General features: G+C 43.3%; 1 long non-coding RNA gene across 5 annotated transcripts; it reads left to right on the forward strand.

The window, feature by feature from the left end:
- Window positions 10,704-13,561, forward strand: LOC109727370. 5 transcript variants are annotated; one of them, XR_002220756.1, is made up of 6 exons: window positions 10,704-10,888; window positions 10,966-11,063; window positions 11,144-11,245; window positions 12,219-12,372; window positions 12,852-12,977; window positions 13,159-13,561. It is a non-coding gene; the product is annotated as an uncharacterized LOC109727370 (long non-coding RNA). The 5 variants fall into 5 exon arrangements; XR_002220759.1 differs by lacking the exon at window positions 12,852-12,977 and having other exon boundaries at window positions 10,706-10,888; window positions 13,238-13,561; XR_002220755.1 differs by lacking the exon at window positions 12,219-12,372 and having other exon boundaries at window positions 10,707-10,888.

Here is a 20,500-nt window from a genome sequence, read left to right on the forward strand (position 1 = left end):
GTCGAAGATGCATCTTCTGCTGATGTTCCACCAACATCTGAGAAAAATCTTCCTCAATCATCTCCAAATGAACCAATCTCAGCCGAGGTAAATCCTCAACATATTTTGATTGACTCCTCTTCTTCTAATGCTTCAAACGGATCACCTTCACTTTCTCCTTCGGTAAAACAGACGCTTTTGGGAAGAAGTTCTCGCGTCCGTTTCGCTTCGTCCTTGGGGAAGAAAATGTCTGATACTGAAAGACAAGCTCGCCGAGAAGCTCGTCTTGACAAGCGAGAAGCGGAACGAAAACAGGTGAAATTGAGAAAGATGTGGAGAAGGCAAGAAAGAAGAAAGAAATGGAAAATATGTCAACTTAGGAGGAAATTGAAGATGACAGAGGCGAGGGAGAAAGAAGTGAAAAAGAAGAAGAACTAAAAAGAAGAGAAGAAGAGGAATAAGGAAAAGAGAAACAGAGTGAAGAGAAACAAAGAGAAGGGGATAGTAAAGAAAAAGAAATAGGTAAAGTTTCTCCTTCTGCACCTTCAGCCGAAGCTTCAACATCGGCCCCTTTACTAGTGTCTAAACCAGCAAACCCGTTGACTGTTTCTATTCAAGACTTATTGGCTTCAAGCCCGAATTCAAATGAAGAGGAAGACTTCTCTGCCATTATGTCGGTTGACACTCAACAATGATTAAATGAGTGCCTAAAATTGTATAATAGCAGTCTTCCTTCTTTGGCTCGGAATACGGAACAATTCGATCGGCTTGGAGCACTCCTGCTTGACCTAGTAGACCAGCTGGATCTTTCTCCTGCAGGTAAATGTTTTGCAGAAACCTTGTCCTCTCAACTCTCTTCCTTTTTGTCTCAGCAACAAACCTTTGCCGAGTTCTTATCTTTGGATCACCACTTCAGCCGGATTAATCATTTCAAGACAAAAATTTTCGAAGTGGCAATTCCAATTACGTACTGATTTGGGTCAACAAGATAATTCTCTAGAAAACCAAGAATCGGCTCTTCGGCAGCGTATCTCTAATCTTAAAGAAGAACTTGCTGCAGTCGAATCGGCCTTGGCTCAAACATCTGAGCAACGGACCCTTGTACAAGCTCAGCTGAAAACCAAGAATGATGAAGGGGCGAAGCTTCATGATCAGCTCTCCCAGCTTTATAAGCTTCATCCTTTGATGAAACATAGAAAACGAGCAGCCGATTCTGCACAAGCACACTTAGAAGCCGAATGGAATCAACTTAAAGACTTATTATCTTGATTCTATATTTTTTATTTTAATTTGGCTGTCGGCTGTAATATATTGCAAATTATATGTATCTGACTCTAACTTTGTTCACTTTCCCACATGGAGGGGTAGTATTTCCTCAGATATTTTTCATTAATTGGTTTGTTATGCTTTGATCCATCCATATTTTTTAAGAAGTACGCATTACCTCTTGTGATTCTGCAAACTTGAAAAGATCCTTCCCAATTTGGGGACCATTTTTCGTACACTCGGTATTTTCGACCGATTGGAAGTATTAGTCTTAGCACTAAGTCCCCAACAGAAAAGGACTTGGCTTTGACTCTTTTATTATATGCATTACTTACTCGGCTTTGACAAGCTTGTAGATGGTCAAGTGCTAATAACCGAGTCTCTTTTATTGCTTCTAATTTTTCATTCATCAAAGTCTTGTACTCGTTTGCTGTTAGCTCTCTTTGCCTTTCAACTCGTAAGGAAGGAACTGTTATCTCGGTTGGAACTATGGCCTCATGGCCGTACAATAATTGAAACGGTGTCACTCCCGTCGCCGTTTTTGCTGTTGTTCGACACGCCCATAACACTTCGGAAAGCTTTTCTTTCTATTTTCTCGGGTGTCTTCCAATATGTCGTTTCATAAGATTTACAATAACTTTATTCGTTGCTTCGGCTTGCCCATTGGATTGAGCGTAGTAGGGTGATGAATGAAGCAGCTTGATTTTCCTTGACTCTATGAACCGAGTGAATTATTCCCCAGTGAACATTGTCCCTTGACCGGTTGTAATCATTTCGGGTATTCCAAAACGATGGATTATAAAATCTTTTACAAAATCTATAATATTTTTATGAGTGACCAGTCTAGTAGGCTTTACTTCTACCCACTTAGTAAAATAATCGACGGCCACTATCAAGAACTTATGACCAGCCAAGGAGTTCGCCTGAATTTCTCCAATCAAATCCATAGCCTATCATCGAAAAGACTAAGGTTTAATGATTGTATACATCTCAGAAGCAGGGGCCCTTTGTAAGGAGCTATGAAACTGACAATCTTGGCATCCTTTGGCGTATTTATGCAATCTGCATGCATAGTCGGCCAATAGTATCCCAGGAGCCGAATTGTCCATCTCAATCTTTTTCCTGCTAGATGAGCTCTGCATAATCCTTCGTGGGTTTCGCCTATAGTTAACGAAGCATCTTTAGATTCTAAACATTTCAATAGCACCTTTTCGGCTGTTCTTTTATAGAGCTGCCCATTTAAGAGACAATAGTCGAGTGCTTTTTTTCAAACATGATATTCAACCTGTTTATTAGGGTCAACCAAAAATTCAATCAAAGGCTTTCTCCAATCTTCCTGAGTTTCAATAAGAGCAATCATCATCGGTTCTCGTATATGAACCGATGGTAATAACCTTCTCTCTATTTTCACTTGATCTCTTTTCGGCTCTTTGTACCCTGAAGCCGATTGAGCCAAATCATTGGCTTGCTTGTTTTCTTCTCTTGACAAATGCACCAACTCTGCTTCCCTGAAACTACAAAGTAACTCTATTGTTTTCTTTAAATACTCTTGCAGATTTTGCTTTTCACATCGGTACTCTCCATTTATCTGTTTAATCACTAATTGTAAATCGCCGATGATTCTGAGTTATCGTGCTTCTAATTCTCGTAAAATTTTAAGGCCGAGTATGTAACATACCGAATCCCCGACGAGTTATACCGAACTTCTGTGAAATTGACCAAAGTGCGGTGGTGGACGTGTTAGAATGGTCTGTTAGCCATTCCGAATGCTTCGGAGTGCATAAGATGGGTGTTTGGATATGGGAGAGCAAGCTGGAAAATTTTCAAGTCGAAATGTGTTGGAAATGCTCTCGGGGTCCGCACCCTAAGAGCAAGGTCCGGACCCCGAACACGAAAATTTTCAGAGTTGGCCAAACTCTATTGTGAGAGGGGGCTTAGTGCAATTGTGCATGTGTAAGTGTTTATAAAGGGGTGCTATGAGGTTTAGCTCTCATTTCCCTCATACCCAACACCAAGGAGAAACTCTCTTTCTCTCTCTAAAACTCTCCACTCTCTCTCCCTTTCTCTCATTCTCTCACTAGGGTTTGCTCCAAGAGAGGGGCTTGGTGGAGAAGAAGATTAGTTTGGGGTGAAGCTAGCTTTTGTGCAAGAGTTGAAGAGAAAGCTTGGAACTCAAGGTGAGTTTTGGTGGCCTTAAGCTAGGGTTTGGTTGTATTTCCTTCTAGTAACTGTTTCTAGAGGTTGTAATGGTGGATTGGTTCATGAATATCCATGAATTAGTGGGAATTTGGAGACAGTGGAAAACCTAGGGTTATGATTAGGGTTTTGTAAATTATGAGGTCTAAGTTGGGATTGATCTCTTGTAGCCCTAATTGGTGGATAATTTGACACGTTGGGAGACTCGGATTGAAGTTCCGACGAGTCTACGTTAAGATATTGGGAAAAAAACCCCTTTTCGGCTTCGTTTGCCGAGGGTTGTGGGAAATCGACGACCATAAATCGCGAGACTTGAGTCGTGGCCTTCCGGCATCCCTACGAAGTGGGTGGTGCTATCCGAAATCATCGAATTTCTCATTTTGTCTATGTCGCATTTTTGAGCATATATGTGTATTGTGGTATTCATGCATTTTAGGGTTATGTGACATATAGCTACGGTTGGGAATCTTTTGTATGCTTCTAGGTAAGAGAACATATGAACTGATATTGGATCATACATATAGAACCCTAAGAATGTGTGAAATGAAAGTCGGACTATGACATTAGTAAACAAAGGTGACATTGACATTAGTGGGCATGATTGACACCGAGGATATAGTATGCTAGACAAGGAAAAAACCTTAAGAGCATTGTGGCAAGAATGGCAAGATTGACAAAGTGTCATCTAAGTTGAGGATGGGATCATACTCATATTGGGTTTATGCTTGAGGGCGGTAGCTCCCACTCAAGCGGTGTGCTTCGGAGTTGTCATCAACTGGGTGTAGCGGTATTCTCCCCAGTAGACGGTCCCATCGGGTTGTAGCGGTATTCTCCCCGAAAGAAAGGGATTTGGTTGTGGGTTTGGGGTTAACCATGAGTTGACCAAGATGATTGGGTAAAGCCAAGGTAAATGTAAAGACATGCATGTATAATCATGAGCATATTACTGGTTGATTCAGTCTTTGCAGGCATTGTAGTAGCATTAGTATAGTTTGTTATCTATCATTTCTTTTTCCTACATATGCATGAGTAGACCTAGTGGGCGAGTCAGTGAGGTCGGCGGCCGAATCCACTGGGAACTTTCTTTAGTTCTCACATCACTAATCTTGCAGATTCTAGCGCGGGTGGGGCGGTCGAGGATCGCGGCAAGGGCATCGCGCCCTAGATAGCGGCTACCCGAGTATAGTTCATACCATGTATAGTATCATCTTTTGTATATGATGAAAATGATGTATAAATAATGTAAATTCATATGTGTTTTGGATAATGTATAAAGAAAAGAATATAATATGTTAAATGCATCTATTTGGTTGAAAGAAATCAAATATTATGTATGGATGTAATAGTAGTAGTAATACTTTCACTTGTTGTGGTTGTTGCTTGCCCTCGAGCAAGCCATGTATACTTTAATTCTATCTCTGTATGAATTGCTATACATGTTGACGGTTGGTGGAGCCTTGGGCGGACAGGGGAGGTTCGTCCGTTCGGCGTCTGTTGGCGTACCTGAACCGACCAAATAGGCGGTCGCAGGGCGTGACAGATTATCAGGGCCTCATATTCGGCTTGATTATTAGAACAGTCGAAATTCAGTTCAAAAGTAAAGCGATGAGTATAACCTTGGGGAGATTGTATTACTACTCCAGCTCCCGCAGATTCGATTGTTCTTGAACCATCGAAATAAAGTGTCCAAGGTTGACATTCGACTAAACTTTGTTTCGGCTCTTCAGCCTCGACACAAGGATGATTAGCCAAGAAATCGACTATTGCTTGTCCTTTGACTGTTTTTGTCGGGACGTAGTTAAGAGAGAACTCAGACAATGCTAACATCCATCGCCCAATTTGCCCTCTTAATACCGGTTTTGATAATATATATTTTACCAAGTCAGTCTTACAGATCACTGATACTTCCACTGGTAAAATATAGTATCTTAATTTAGTACATACATAATATAATGCTAGGCACAATTTTTCTATTGCCGAATAACGTTTTTCGGCATCTAGCAAACGCCGACTAAGATAATAGATAGCTTGTTCTTCTTTATTGTGATTTTCCTGGGCCAATAAACACCCTAAGTTTTCTTCTGCAGCCGATATGTATAGCTTCATCGGCTAACCTTGGCGAGGAGGCATGAAGACTGGAGGATTTGCTAAATATCTTTCTATGTTTTCAAATATTTCTTGCCATTCCTCTGTCCAAATAAAATCTTCTTGATTCTTCAGTCGAAGCAACGGAGTGAAAACTTCTATCCTACCGGCTAAATTTGATATGAAACGCCGCAGATAATTAATTTTTCCTAATAAGCTTTGCAATTCTTTTTATTTCTTGGCGGCTGTAATTCCATTATGGCTTTTGCCTTATTATTATCAATTTCAATCCCTTTTTTGTGTACTAGGAATCCGAAAAAATTTTCTGTCGATACTCCAAAAGCACACTTCACAGGATTCATTTTCAAATTATATTGCTTCATTCGTTCGAAGGCAAATTCTAAATCTGCCCAATGATTAGCTTGTGATTTGGATTTCACAACGATATCATCAATGTAAACTTCCAACATTTGGCCAATCAAATTATGAAAAATAAAATTCATCGCTCTTTGATAAGTAGCTTCGGCATTCTTTAAGACGAACGACATTACTACCTATTCGAAGTCCCAATAGATCTCGGGCATCTGAAAGCCGTTTTAGCTACGTGTTTTTCGGCAATAAAAATTTGATTATGTCCATCCATAAAGGATAGGATTTCATGTCCAGCTGCCGAATCTCCTAACATATCAGCTATGGGTATCGGATATTCATCTTTAGGTGTAGTCATATTTAAATTCCTAAAATCAATACAAACTCTAAGTTTGCCATTCTTTTTTTATACAGGAACTATGTTAGACACCCAATCAACATAACGGGCCACTTTAATGAAACCGGCCTTCAAAAGATTTTTAATTTCACTTTTGATTTGTAATACAATACTCGGCTCAAATCTATGAGCCGATTGTTTGTAAGGTCTATATCTCTTTTTAATAGGGAGCCTATATTTTACAATTTCTCGGCTCAGATCCGGCATCTCATAGTAATTCCAGGCGAAGCAATCTTTATATTTTATCAGTAACTTCGTCAGCTTCTCCTGTTGTTGAGCCGAAAGTTTGGCACTGATGTACGTCGGCCGCTTATCTTCATCTGACCTTAAATTTATTTCTATTAATGGATCTTGAGTCTCTAGTATTTTTTCATCGACTTTGATCGACGGCTCCTCCATAGATTCTCTTATAATGTCATAAATTTTTGAGCTATTTTCATCAAACTCGGCTGTGTTTTCTGTCTTCCGAGTTATACCATTTTTACCTAATTCGGCTATCACATTTGAAGATTCATTAAACACTTTTTTATCAGCCTTCCTGGCCGATCTACTAAGTAAATTTTCCTCGGCCAACTTGGCCGTTTTAATATATAATGCTTCATCGGCCAGGATAGCCGATTTACTGTAATAGCCGATCTTTTCGATCGGCTCATTCTGCAGAAGCTTTTCTAAAGCTTCGGTTCCTAACATTTAGCATTCCATTTTAACCAACTTGGTGGCTCCTCCGCTGCCACCATCTTTTTTTCATCTTTCACAAGTATTAATTGGACTCCTTTTTTGGTGACTCGTACAAATGAGATTTGGTCTGGGTCAGTATCGGCTCAATTGATATGGCCGATTCCTTCTGAATTAACATCCACCATTTGAGGCCATCCTTCGGCCCTAATCTCCTCCACTCGATCTCCAATCCATTGAAAAAGTTTCCCGTAGAGCGTTGAAGGCACACATTCATTCACGTGAATCCAATCACGCCCGAGCAGTAAATTGTAGTGGCTATCTCCATCCACCACAAAGAAAGCTGTTCGCAAAGTTTTAGACCGTACCATGAGCTCAGTCGTAAGAACGCCTCTTGCTTGTTGACCGCTACCAGTGAAGTCGTTCATGATTGTATCGGTAGGCTTGAGTTCATCTTCACTCTTGCCCAACTTCTTAAAGAAAGAAGTAGGCATGACGTTAACCATTGCTCCTTCATCTACCATGACTCGGCCTACAGGCCGTCCTTCTATTAGCGCTCTTATGAACATCGGCCTAACAAATCTTGTCTGCATAATCGATGGTTTTTCAAAAACCACCGCGTTGACTGGCTTTACATCTTCTAACTGGAGCTGAGCTGTAAGGATGTGAATTCTCGAAATCCGAGAGTTGAACTTCGTTTGGAATCGACTTATCGTCGACTTGGTGGGCTTCGGAGAGCCCGAATGCGATAAAAAAATGCGAAAAGCGCATTAGGGTGGACCTTGGAGAGTTGAGAATTTCAAAGTTGCAAGATTTCACAGCTTCACAACTCTCGGGGTCCGGACCCTAGTGGTAGGGTCCGGACCCCGTAGCTGCGAAAACCCCTTTGAGTTTGAGAATTGCAAAATGTGCAATTTTCAGAGTTTCCCAACTCTCGGGGTCCGGACCCTAGCTTTAGGGTCCGGACCCCATACCCCGAAATGCCCCAAAATGGGCTGTTGCAAACAGGCAAAGTTGAGGGGCTAAAATGCATATATGCATAAGTGGGGCTATATGAGAAGCTTTGCTCTCTCTCTCTCTTCTCATTTCTTTCCCAACAAAGAAACCTAATCACTCATCTCTCTCTCTCTAAGCTCTTGCTCTCTCTCTCTTTGAGGTGGAAGAAGAAAAAGGAGTAGAAGGAGAAGAGGACAAAGAAGAAGAGAATCATCTTCTTCATCTCTTCCTCAAGTTGGAGAGACTTTTGGAGGTAAGCTCCAAACCCTTGTTAATGGTGGATTTCTAGGGTTAGGTCTAAATACTCTAGAATTGGTTTTAGTTAAACCTTATGATGCTAGTGGTGTGCTAATGGCAAGTATTTGGGGTTTAAATGGAGTCGATTGCGTTAATTGCAACCTAGGGCTCCGAAATGGGTTTTTGAGAAGTCCATGAGTTTGATCTAAATTAGTTGGTCATAAACCTAATTGCTAGGTATCTAAACGCGTCGGCGAAGACGGTTCGACTATTCGTCGAGTTGGTGCGGAGATATCGCCAAGCGAAGGGTGTTTCGGCTTCGTTTCCGCTCGAGAGGTCGAGGCGGCGACGAGTGATCATGAAATTGGGTCTCCTACTGCGTAGCATCGCCAACAGGTGGGTGGTGACCATCCCGAAGCAGTTGAGCTGCTCCCTATGTCTAAGTTTACTGTTCACTATATTGCATATTAAGCATGATACATATAGGGTTTAGATGCTTGTGTTTATTCTTGCATGCTAGTAGTAGCTTCATTGGTTTTGTACTTAAATCTAGTATGCATGAGGTTAGTGTGATGTGGCTAAGAACCCTATATGAGATGATATGATGGATTGGAATCTAGGTAAATGATAACCTAGTGATTGTGCCTTATGTAGATGAAAACGTAGTAAAGTGTAAACTAGTGTATTGGAAACATGTAATGAGAACGAGTGGCATCTAGTTAATGTTGAACACATGAACGAGTGGCATGGGAACCTTAGTGTAATTGAAACACTATGAGATTGAGTACAGGAAAACGTTGCTTCTATGATGATGATAACTCTAGATGGAAGGGTATCCCTTGTTCACAAGGATTGGATCGTGCTCACGTAGCCTGTCTGCGCTTGTTGTGGTGGGTCCACACAGGCTGTGCACTCCGGAGTTTAGACACTTGAGGGGCAGTCGTCGTGTGCTGCCTGGATAGCCGTTAGCTGTCCGCAGGTGGTCTCGGGGGTAGTTGAGTAGTGAGACTCCTTCCCCATGAGACTTTAAAACGTGAGATTGAGAGCAAGCCTTCGGGTTAGCTGAGAGATTGGGTAATCTAATGAATAGCTTTATTGTTGAACATAGTAGTATGGTAGTTAGCCTTTACTATGAGTTGCATGCATTCATTATATTGGATTTAAGACATGGTAGAATATTTACATTCTCCTTATTGTTATCGCTTTCCAGTTATTTATCATGCCTACTTAGACCTAGTGGGAAGATCGGCGGAGTCGGCGGCCGAATCCACTGGGAACTATTCGTAGTTCTCACCCCACTTTGTTGCAGGACCGAGCTCGAGTACACCCGACGAGGATCGCGGTAAAGGCTTAGCGCCCTAGAGGTAGTAGATTGTAATATACTAAAACTTTGGGTTGCAATGTCAACTTTGCTCTGGAAGATCAAAGTAGAGTTTGAATTGGATGTGCATCATTCCCGAGTTATTTTGGATGTGTAGGAATAATTTCTGGAGGTAATTGAATGTTTGACGCTGTAACGACCCAGCCCACTAGCAACAATAACTCGTAGGGCCCAACCACCGGCCCAAAATGCTTAAGCTTAGTTATTATTACTAGTGTCTAAGTCTCTTATAAACCCAATGACAATCCCTTTTCCATCCGATGTGGGACTATTGGGGTGTCACAGACTCCCTCCGTTAAGGCCCTGACGTCCTCGTCAGTCCAATCACACACACAGCCCAAGATCACCAGGCGATGTGAGACTCGTCTCGCTAGCCCGTCATCTAGACCTTGGCTCAGCCGAGACTCGCCACACATGTCCAGCTGGTAAACCGGCTCTGATACCAAATGTAACGACCCAGCCCACTAGCAACAATAACTCGTTGGACCCAACCACCGGCCCAAAATGCTTAAGCCCAGTTATTATTACTAGTGTCTAAGTCTCTTATAAACCCAATGACAACCCCTTTTCCATCCGATGTGGGACTATTGGGGTGTCACAGACGCTAATCGGGCGCGAAACGAATTCAAAAGATTCTATTGCTCAAAGAGGAGCGATAATGTGATTTGTGATGCTCCCGAGTTAAATTGGAGTCTTGGGGATAGTTAGTTATGAGTTTGGAAGTGTTTGGAAGTGTTTGGAGCAAAGTAGAAGTGCAAAAAAGGCCTCCAATTGCTGCTGCTGTCGTGTAATATGTCGAAACCCGACAACATTGCTAATCTTGATCAAAATTGTCAAGATAATGCTAAAATGAAAATTAAATGCTTCCAAATTAATTTGGTAACTTGTGAAGGTTCCTTGGCGTGTTTTGGAAGTGTTGGAGTGAGTTCGGAGTGCGCTGGATGTGGGAAACGGGCTGCCAAAGCTGCTGCTGCCAGCAGGGACTATTTTGTAAACCTGCAGGGACTGTTTTGTAAATCTGCAGGGACCGATTTGCGAACTGCTGGACTGCAATGCAGTTTCAGCATTTTGAGGGATTAAGTAGCAGTTTGGTGATCTTATCCCCTCACCCCAGCTTACCTGAGCATGTCCACGTATTAGGGCATCCTTCCCCAGCCTTTCATCCCATCTAATTCTCTTTCTTTTTCTCTCTCAACCCTAGAAGCAAAAGAGTGAGGAACTTTTGGAGAAGTGGCAGATTTCATGTTGTGGACTTGATAGGAGCTGCCAAGTAGCACGAGTTGGCTGAGGAGGCTTGGGATCTTGAGGTACATGACGTGATTCTCAGCTGAAATTAGCTATTGCTGACCTAGAAGAGGGTTCTATAGAAGTTTGTATTATATAGGTTGGTCGGGCTGCGGAGGAGATTGATTGCTTTGGTGTATTGAGTTGAGGGAAAGAGTTCTTGAGCAGAATTTCTTGTGGCTGGAGCATCCAACTAAGGTAAGTGTGATCTAATGTTAATTAGAGTTGAGTTAATTGCACTAGAGAAGCTTTAATTGGGTTGATTGAAGTTTCAACAGCTGCCTTGATGAGTTTTGGGCACCCGAATTAGAGAAGGAAACTTGATGGAGCTTCTTGCTGAGCCGAATTGAGAAGGACCTGAGAGGAGAGCTTCAGAGGAGGTAAATGAATGTCTCTTCCCTGGTTTGAGTGATAAGAATTACATTAAAGGGGTTGTAAGTACTAGAGTTACTTAAAGTGATATAGGGGCTGTGAAGCAAGCATAAACGGAATTTCAGCATAAATACCCTGCTGTTGGAGCTGAAAGAAAGCTTGTTGAAGCTGCGACTTGAGATAAGATTGATGCTTATCCCTGGTTAGAGTTATATTAGTTACTCTAGAAGAGTTCTAAGCAAGAGAACTAATTGTTCTAGGCTTGTAGCGGCTGCACAAAGAGGAAGTAAAGTGCAGAATTTATGCATGGTGCTGAAATTTCAGCATAGTGTAGATTTTGAGGTTGAGTGGAAATGAAAGCTTTAAAGCAAAAAAATTTCTTGCTGATTGGAGCTAAAGGTAACCAAATGGATTGGGTGTTAACTAATTTAGAAGAGTTTTAAACTATAGAATGGAGTGTTCTATGATGTAATGGCTGCCAAAAGAGAAGTAATAGAGTAGATTCCTGCAGATTTCAGCATTGAGTCCTGCTGGTTAATAAAGCTGAAAATGAGTTAATTGAATAGCAAATTAAGATAATTATGGTTAGGTATGGATTGAGATTCAATTAGTATAATAGGGAGATGCTAATTGGAAGTCCTGTGGGAGTTGGATCTAGTGGGAATCACAAAACTGTATTGTGAATTCCATAAGTTAACTCTAAGTATATAGATGTGTGAGTATATGCATATATAATATATACTTATGATTAAGTGTTGGAAGATAAAATCTGAGTTAAGATCATATGAAATCCTGCTTAAAAGTGAGGTTATTTATCCCTAATTCTCAGTTACTAAAGGAATAGAATTGATAAGAAGTTTAGTAGTAAGAACAAGTATATGTATATGTTAATAATATATACAAGTTGGAGTCGAAATGCAAGTTTTGTTAAGATGTGAATATAACTCTAATGTAATCCCTTTTATTCTTATATGAATAAAGATTAGACGTGTTTGGAAGTTCGAATCGACATTTCGACGATCCTACCGCACGCTATTTAAAAAATGCTTCGTTCTAGCTCTAGTTGCACCGAGTCGCGAGAGCTCGTTGTTGATACAGTTCGAGACGTTAATTCCAGTCTTTGGCATCCCTACAGGTGGGTGGTGCTTTCCAAAGTCATCGAATGACCTTCTATGCTTATATCACTTTTCTTGAGCATACATGGATTATACATGTTTAGTTGACATTCATACATGATAGGGCTGTGATTGATATATGGTTAAGTGTAATATAATATTCGAATCGTATGCTTTGGTAGCAAAATGCATGTGAACAGTGACTAGCAAATATAGAACCCTTATAGATGTATGAATTTGTGATGGACTATGAAATAGTTGGCAAAGTGATATTGTGAATGGATTGCATGAGTGGCACCCAGTATTGTGAACGTTAAATAAAGTCAATGAACTTGTAATATGTGTGGCATTAGGACTAGATGAACTGATTAGCATCTAGAATTGGACATGTAAACCTAGCATAAAGAGCTAGTTAAAGTTGAAAGTGTGGCATTGTTAGTTATTGGATCCTCTAAAGGAGGATCAGATCATACTCACATCAATCTTATGTTCAACGAAGGTCGCTCCTCCTGGAACGATGAGCTCCGGAGTAGTCATCTCAACTGGATCAGGAGCTAGCGTCTCCCCCAGTAGACAGTCCCGTCGGGATGTAGCTTGCGCTTTCTTGATACTTGGGATTTCCTCGGTGAGTTATTGTTAACCAAAGGGTTAACCAGTTTAATTGGGTAATAATTATGAACAGCATGCATGCATCAATTTCAGATATTATCTACTGTTTCTTTCAGCTTTATACAGGCATTGTAGTAGTTACATGTTATAGGTGGTTACTAACTATTCTCTTTTCTTGCCTACATATGCCTGAATAGACCTAGTGAGTAAGTCGGCGAGGTCGGCAGCCGAACCCACTGGGAACTTTCAGTAGTTCTCACGCCACTAACCATGCAGGTTCTAGTTCGTGCGGGGTGATCGAGGATCGTGTTATGGACAGCGTTCCATAGATAGTGGACATCCATCGAGTATAGTGGTACCTTGTATATTTCATCTGTTTATAGTTGATGAAAGCAAATGTAAATTATTCATTTGAGAGATGGCAATGTATATATTGAAAGAATGAATGTAATAATTATGCAAGCTTTGTATTTGATTTAAAGTAATCCAGATACAATGTATGAATGGTTTAGTTAGTTTACTTTCACTTGTGCTTGTTGCTTGCCCTCATGCAAGCCATGTAGATTGAAATGTTATCCTGGGATTGTTTCTTTCTCTATACATGTTTGTTGTTGTTGTTTAGCTTTGGGCGAACAGAGGAGATTCTGTTCGTTCGGCGTCTGTGTACGGGCCCGAACCAACCAAATTAGCGATAACGGGACGTGACATAGATGCTCCTATTTGCATTAGTAGTCACCCTTTTGTACTTGAGAGTAGATGATGTATAGGGTGAGGTGAAGTAAAGAATGTAAACTCTATGTATATTTTGGAAGTTTAAATGTAATCAAATGTATTAAAGTTGCATGAATGTAATAGATAAGTATCTCTCTTTTATTTCACTTATATGTACTTTACTCGTGAGGCTTGCTCTTGATTGCTTAGCACTGGTTGTGTTCTCGTTGTTGTTTTATGATCATGTATGTACTCAAGTGATTTCCTTGGAACTTATTGTACATGTTCTCATTGTGTAGCCTTGGGTGGACAGGGAAGGTCCTGTCCGTTCGGCGTCTGTTCGACGCGTCCGATCCGGACCAAATTGGTAGCGGGTCTCGAGGCGTGACAGATAAAGTGGTATCAGAGCGAGTTAAGAGCAAGCAAAGAGAGAGTCTAGGGCTGACCTAGGAGACCTTAGGACGGTAAACCTTAAGGCTATAGGTGCGTGAGTGCAACATGAACTTATAACGGTGGCGGAAGTTGATCGATTGGGTCGAAGTTGGTGTTATGTCTCTGGAAGTTGCTAGAGATGGATTCAAGTAGTACTAATTCTTGGCATGAGGTAGTTGTGTCGACGGCCGACGACACGACGCTAAGAGTCCAGGATGAGTACGCTTGTGTGCTTCTGCCCGATTCTAACGTTGAATTGTATTATTCCGTAATTGCGGCGACGTTAATGGGTTAAGTAATTAACCAAATGTTTGCGTTTCAGGAGCTATGGCACCAAGGAGACGCTATGTTCGTAGGACCGTTCCGGCACCCCCTCCCGTGGTGCTAGAGCAAGCGACGCCTCCTGTGGCGCCAGAGTCAGCTAGGCCTAGCGAGGTGCAGGAGCTGCGAGCGCAGGTGACTGCGTTGACTGGCCAGTTCGATCGGCTCCAGGAGCTGTTGGAGCGGCAAGCGGCAGCGGCGGCGGCCGCGACGGCGGCAGGGGCCGTGATCCGCCCGCGCCTTCGGCTCGCGTCCCAAATGCGGCTGAGGGTGAGGGCATCACGGCGGTACCGGTGGTGGCACACCCCCGGCCGGCAAGTGTTCCTCCTGCGGCGTCGGGTTCTGTTTCGCTCGATGCGGCGACTGAGGAGGCGGAGCAGGAGCGTGGTTACATGGCTCTCACAAGGTTTATGAAGTTCCACCCTCCCACATTCGACGGTGAAGTGATTGACCCTTGGACAGTAAAGACATGGTTGGCCACGATGGAAACCCTGTTCGAGGACATCTATACCCGGGAGCAGGATAAGGTACAGTTGGCCGCTCATTGCTTTGGTAAGCGGGCCAGAGTATGGTGGCGGCGGGTGAAACAGGACCGATCTTCGGATCTTCCCCTGATCGATTGGGAGGAGTTTCGTGGATTGATGTTCGCGGAGTACTTCCCCGACAGTGATAAAAGAAAGATGCGGGAAGACTTCAGGAAGCTTAAGCAGGGTAATCGCACAGTTCGTGAATATGAGCGGGAGTTCACTCATCTCCTAAATTGTGTCCCGGATGTGGCAAGGACTGAGCAAGACCGGGCGGAGTGCTTCGTGCTTCATGCGGGGACTTCGACCCGGAGTGTTCTGATTGGTGCATGCATTTAAGTTCCGCACCTTTGCGGAAGTGTTGGACCGTACCTTGTGGGTTGAGCACGGGAATGCTTGCAAACACGAGGAGCGAGATGCGTTCGAAAAGAAGAAGGGAAGGAAGTGATCGGGCGGTGGTTCGGGGGGACAGTCTAGTTCCAAGAGGCCCCCGAAGGATCCGCGGACGCGGTCGTGGACCCACGGGGAGCGGCAATGCATCTTCTGTGGCGGAGACCATCGAGCTTCAACATGTGAGTAGCGTCAGGGGAAGTGCTTTAAGTGCGGGCAAGCAGGGCACTTCGCGCCCGAATGTCCCACTGGAAGGGCTTCACCTGCCCCGTCCATTACGTCGGCTCCGGCGATTCCTACCCGCTATGGAGCTCCATCGGCTGCGGCATCTATTGGACGCGCCATGGTGCTGCGTCAGTCAGAGATGACACGATCGGCTCCGAGCGGACGGGTGTTCGCCGCTCAAGTCGAGGAACCTGCTGGAGTGGAGGAGCATGAGACCATGGCAGGTATGGTTTTAATGAGTCGATTGCGTTAATTGCAACCTAGGGCTCCGAAATGGGTTTTTGAGAAGTCCATGAGTTTGATCTAAATTAGTTGGTCATAAACCTAATTGCTAGGTATCTAAACGCGTCGGCGAAGACGGTTCGACTATTCGTCGAGTTGGTGCGGAGATATCGCCAAGCGAAAGGTGTTTTGGCTTCGTTTCCGCTCGAGAGGTCGAGGCGGCGACGAGTGATCATGAAATTGGGTCTCCTACTGCGTAGCATCGCCAACAGGTGGGTGGTGACCATCCCGAAGCAGTTGAGCTGCTCCCTATGTCTAAGTTTACTGTTCACTATATTGCATATTAAGCATGATACATATAGGGTTTAGATGCTTGTGTTTATTCTTGCATGCTAGTAGTAGCTTCATTGGTTTTGTACTTAAATCTAGTATGCATGAGGTTAGTGTGATGTGGCTAAGAACCCTATATGAGATGATATGATGGATTGGAATCTAGGTAAATGATAACCTAGTGATTGTGCCTTATGTAGATGAAAACGTAGTAAAGTGTAAACTAGTGTATTGGAAACATGTAATGAGAACGAGTGGCATCTAGTTAATGTTGAACACATGAACGAGTGGCTTGGGAACCTTAGTGTAGTTGAAACACTATGAGATTGAGTACAAGAAAACGTTGATTCCATGATGATGATAACCCTAGATGGAAGGGTATCCCTGGTTCACAAGGATTGGATCGTGCTCACATAGCCTGTTTGCCCTTGTTGTGGTGGGTCCACACAGGCTGTGCACTCCGGAGTTTAGACACTTGAGGGGCAGTCGTCGTGTGCTGCCTAGATAGCCGTTAGCTGTCCGCAGGCGGTCTTGGGGGTAGTTGAGCAGTGAGACTCCTCCCCTATGAGACTTAAAAACGTGAGATTGAGAGCGAGCCTTCGGGTTAGCTGAGAGATTGGGTAATCTAATGAATAGCTTTATTGTTGAACATAGTAGTATGGTAGTTAGCCTTTACTATGAGTTGCATGCATTCATTATATTGGATTTAAGGCATGGTAGAATATTTACATTCTCCTTATTGTTATCGCTTTCCAGTTATCTATCTATGCCTGCTTAGACCTAGTAGGGAGATCGACGGAGTCGGCGGTCGAACCCACTGGGAACTATTCGTAGTTCTCACCCCACTTTGTTGCAGGACCGAGCTCGAGTACACTCGGCGAGAATCATGGTAAGGGCTTAGCACCCTAGAGGTAGTAGATGCTCCTATTTGCATTAGTAGTCACCCTTTTGTACTTGAGAGTAGATGATGTATAGGGTGAGGTGAAGTAAAGAATGTAAACTCTGTGTATATTTTGGAAGTTTAAATGTAATCAAATGTATTAAAGTTGCATGAATGTAATAGATAAGTATCTCTCTTTTATTTCACTTGTATGTACTTTACTCGTGATGCTTGCTCTTGATTGCTTAGCACTGGTTGTGCTCTCGTTGTTGTTGTATGATCATGTATGTATTCAAGTGATTTTCTGGGAACTTGTTGTACATGATCTCGTTGTGTAGCCTTGGGCGGACAGGCGAGGTCTTGTCCGTTCGGCGTCTGTTCGACACGCACGATCCGGACCAAATTGGTAGTGGGTCTCGGGGCGTGACATGAGCTACAGTGAGCTCTTCTCCATCATAGATTGTCTCTTCATATTCAACTGACTCTACCTTAAATGATTGAGGTAGAGTGTATACCATATTTACATCGGCCAAATCTTCATCAGCCGATTTTTTTTGTATTTTTTGTTTTTTCTCTTCTGATTCCTTTGCCGTCTCGGCTAAGGAATCGCTCTCCATACGTGCCTCTCTCTCTCCTTAGGAGGCCATCTGTCTCGTTTGATTATGGTCTCCAAATAAGCTATTTTTTCTTCCAACTCCTTCCGAGTTGCTTTTTTTTTTCTGGCTCAGCCAGGAGTGGCCATTCAATTTTAGACTTCAACCAAGGTACGGGTGTCGAACCACCAGCCTCATGATCATTCTTCATGAACCGAAAAGACGGCTATTGTCACGCCCCGAGACCGCTCCCAATTTGGTCCGGTTCGGGCACGCCGACAGACCGCCGAACGGACCGGGGTTTCCCCTGTACGCGGACAGAGTCTCCCCTGTACGTTCTAGGCGTCGCAATCCAAACAAGGTACATTACAATGGTTCCAACCAGGAACAGATATCAATCATGATTGCGTAAGGAAGTATCAAACAACATAAACACATCCTATGTTATTACAACATTCACATTGGATTCATTTACTTACATCACACTCTATATTACATTCAACTTCCAAAGCAACTAAGTTATTACAAGTTTAATACATTTTATTCCTTTCATTTTCTATACCCCTAAGCTATGTCGACGGGGTACTGCTAGCTCTGGTCTCTGGGGGTAGGGCGCTATCTATGGAGCTACGCCCTTGCCTCGCGCCGCCGCGCCGCTCACGTGCGAACCTGTAAAACCCCAAAACAACGTGGGGTGAGAACCAACTCCATGGTTCCCAGTGGGTACGGCCACCCAAGGGAGGAGCTCGACCAACAGGTCTAAGGGAGGCAAATACAAGTTAGTCCAATAAACAGATAGATATATATATCGTAAACATGCAACTAACTTTACCTTGCTTTGCCTCGCAACTGCAATAATGTCATGCTATATGCAACAGGGATATATGCAACATGAATATCTGCAACAACTAGTAGAATTATTGATTCTACAATCAATCTCGCTAATCTTAGCTCATGTCATCCAACTCTAAGGTTTCCACTACCTTAGGTTATCACATTTACCACTAGCCCTCAAGGTTCTATCTACCTTATTCCAGCTAGCCACCCGACTCGGCCTCGAGTCAATCAACAGCGGATAATCCGCGCTCTGCCCGGCTCGAGGTGAAGGATCCTGTCGCATGCACCTCAGCCTGCAAGCCAAGAACCACATCGCCCAACGGTCCGCCCGAAGGTCCGTGCACCGTGGTCAGGGATCCGCTAGTGGGAGAGGAAACATAGCCGCGTACACCCATAGCCAAGATCCCCGATAGGGAGAGGAACATGCCGTACACCCTAGCGCTCTTTGTTCTTGCTTAGTCATAATCCTCAAAGTTCTTTCCGGTGGGAGAGGAACATCGCCGCATACACCCGCGGTCCAAGAACTATTGAGTTCACAAGTACTGGGATTCCGGAATCGACTTCACAAGTCAAGGGTCCATATCCAACCCTATACTATTGACCTATCTAGGTCCAATGCACTTTCCACCCTAGGTCCAACTGACTCTAGGTCTAATGCCTCAATTTCACAACCTAGGTTTACCTTAACTCTAGGTTCAGTTCTCAACCTATGTTCTTTAACACTAGGTTAGATGCCACACACCTAGATCCCGACTCTAGGTTCATACTCAACCTATGTTCTTTAACACTAGGTTAGATGCCACTCGTTATTTATCCTAGGTTCAACAACACTAGGTTCAATGTCATCTATGTTCGACCTATGTTTATTAACACTAGGTTAATGCCACTCGATCTACTTGATATCCTATTTGTCATATCGAGTCCATATGCACATGCATCTTATCTAACATGCTCACATGATGTTACATGCACCTAGCATACATTCCAATGCACACATACATATCACTTGCATTATCACTAGCATGTATTCTATATCATATCATTTTACATGGATCTACTTAGCATTTGCATCATATTATTAACATGCATTATTTACATTTATATGCATCATCTATATGCCTCATTTACATTCATATGCATCAACGTGGATTCTTAATCATCTTAGACATAAAGGGCGACCTAGTCGCTTCGGTAAACACAACCCACCTTAACTCGCGTTCCGATTGCTCGTCGACACTTGCAATCGGCCTCCCGCGGCACCCGTGACCCGGTTCGGCTCGAACTCTTGCGCGACCACCCGAACGGCCACCAATCCGCGATCCGTCTATTCTGGAGTTTATTCCACGACACCACGATGCTCCCGATCCGCTTTCATGATTTTTGGAGGCTTATCTCGCGTGCTGCGGCTATCTGTACCAAAACAGACTGTTTCGTTAATAACTTCGCGTACGCTCGTCGGATTGTCGAACCGAGCGCACCAACGCGTTCGTTATACCCCCAATTAGGTTTACAGAGGGTTAAATGAGATCAAACCCATCTATTTACAAAAATCCCATTTTTGAGCCCTAGTTTGCGACTACGGCAAAATACCCCAAATCGATCTCCGATTCATGCATTAATCTACTCATAAGCATGCTAGGATTCCATCTAAACCATTCTTAGAGTGTATTAACCAAACCCTAAGAAATCACCATTAAAGAGCTTCCAAGAAGCTTACCTCCTAAAGCCTCTCCAAGCACAAGGAAGGAATGAAGAAGATGGAAAGCTCTTCCTCTTCTTCTTCTTCTTCTTCTTCTTCCTCTTCTCCTTCTTCTTCTTCTTCTTCTCTTCTATTTCGTTTAGAGAGAGAGAGGGGCACGTTTGGGGCTAAACGGGTGAGGGAAAGAGAGAGAGAGAGGTTCCAACCCTCTCTATACACTTAACCCATGCAACAATTGCATAAAAACCCCCCAACAAGTCTCTTCTTGCAACAGCCCGAACTGGGCATTTTCGGGGTTCGGGGACCGGTCTCTGCATGAGGGACCGGTCTCTGAGAGACCGGTCTCTCTACCTGGGACCGGTCCCAGAGAGACCT

Source organism: Ananas comosus, linkage group 22 (assembly GCF_001540865.1).
Source record: "Ananas comosus cultivar F153 linkage group 22, ASM154086v1, whole genome shotgun sequence".
Classification (NCBI taxonomy): Eukaryota; Viridiplantae; Streptophyta; class Magnoliopsida; order Poales; family Bromeliaceae; genus Ananas; species Ananas comosus.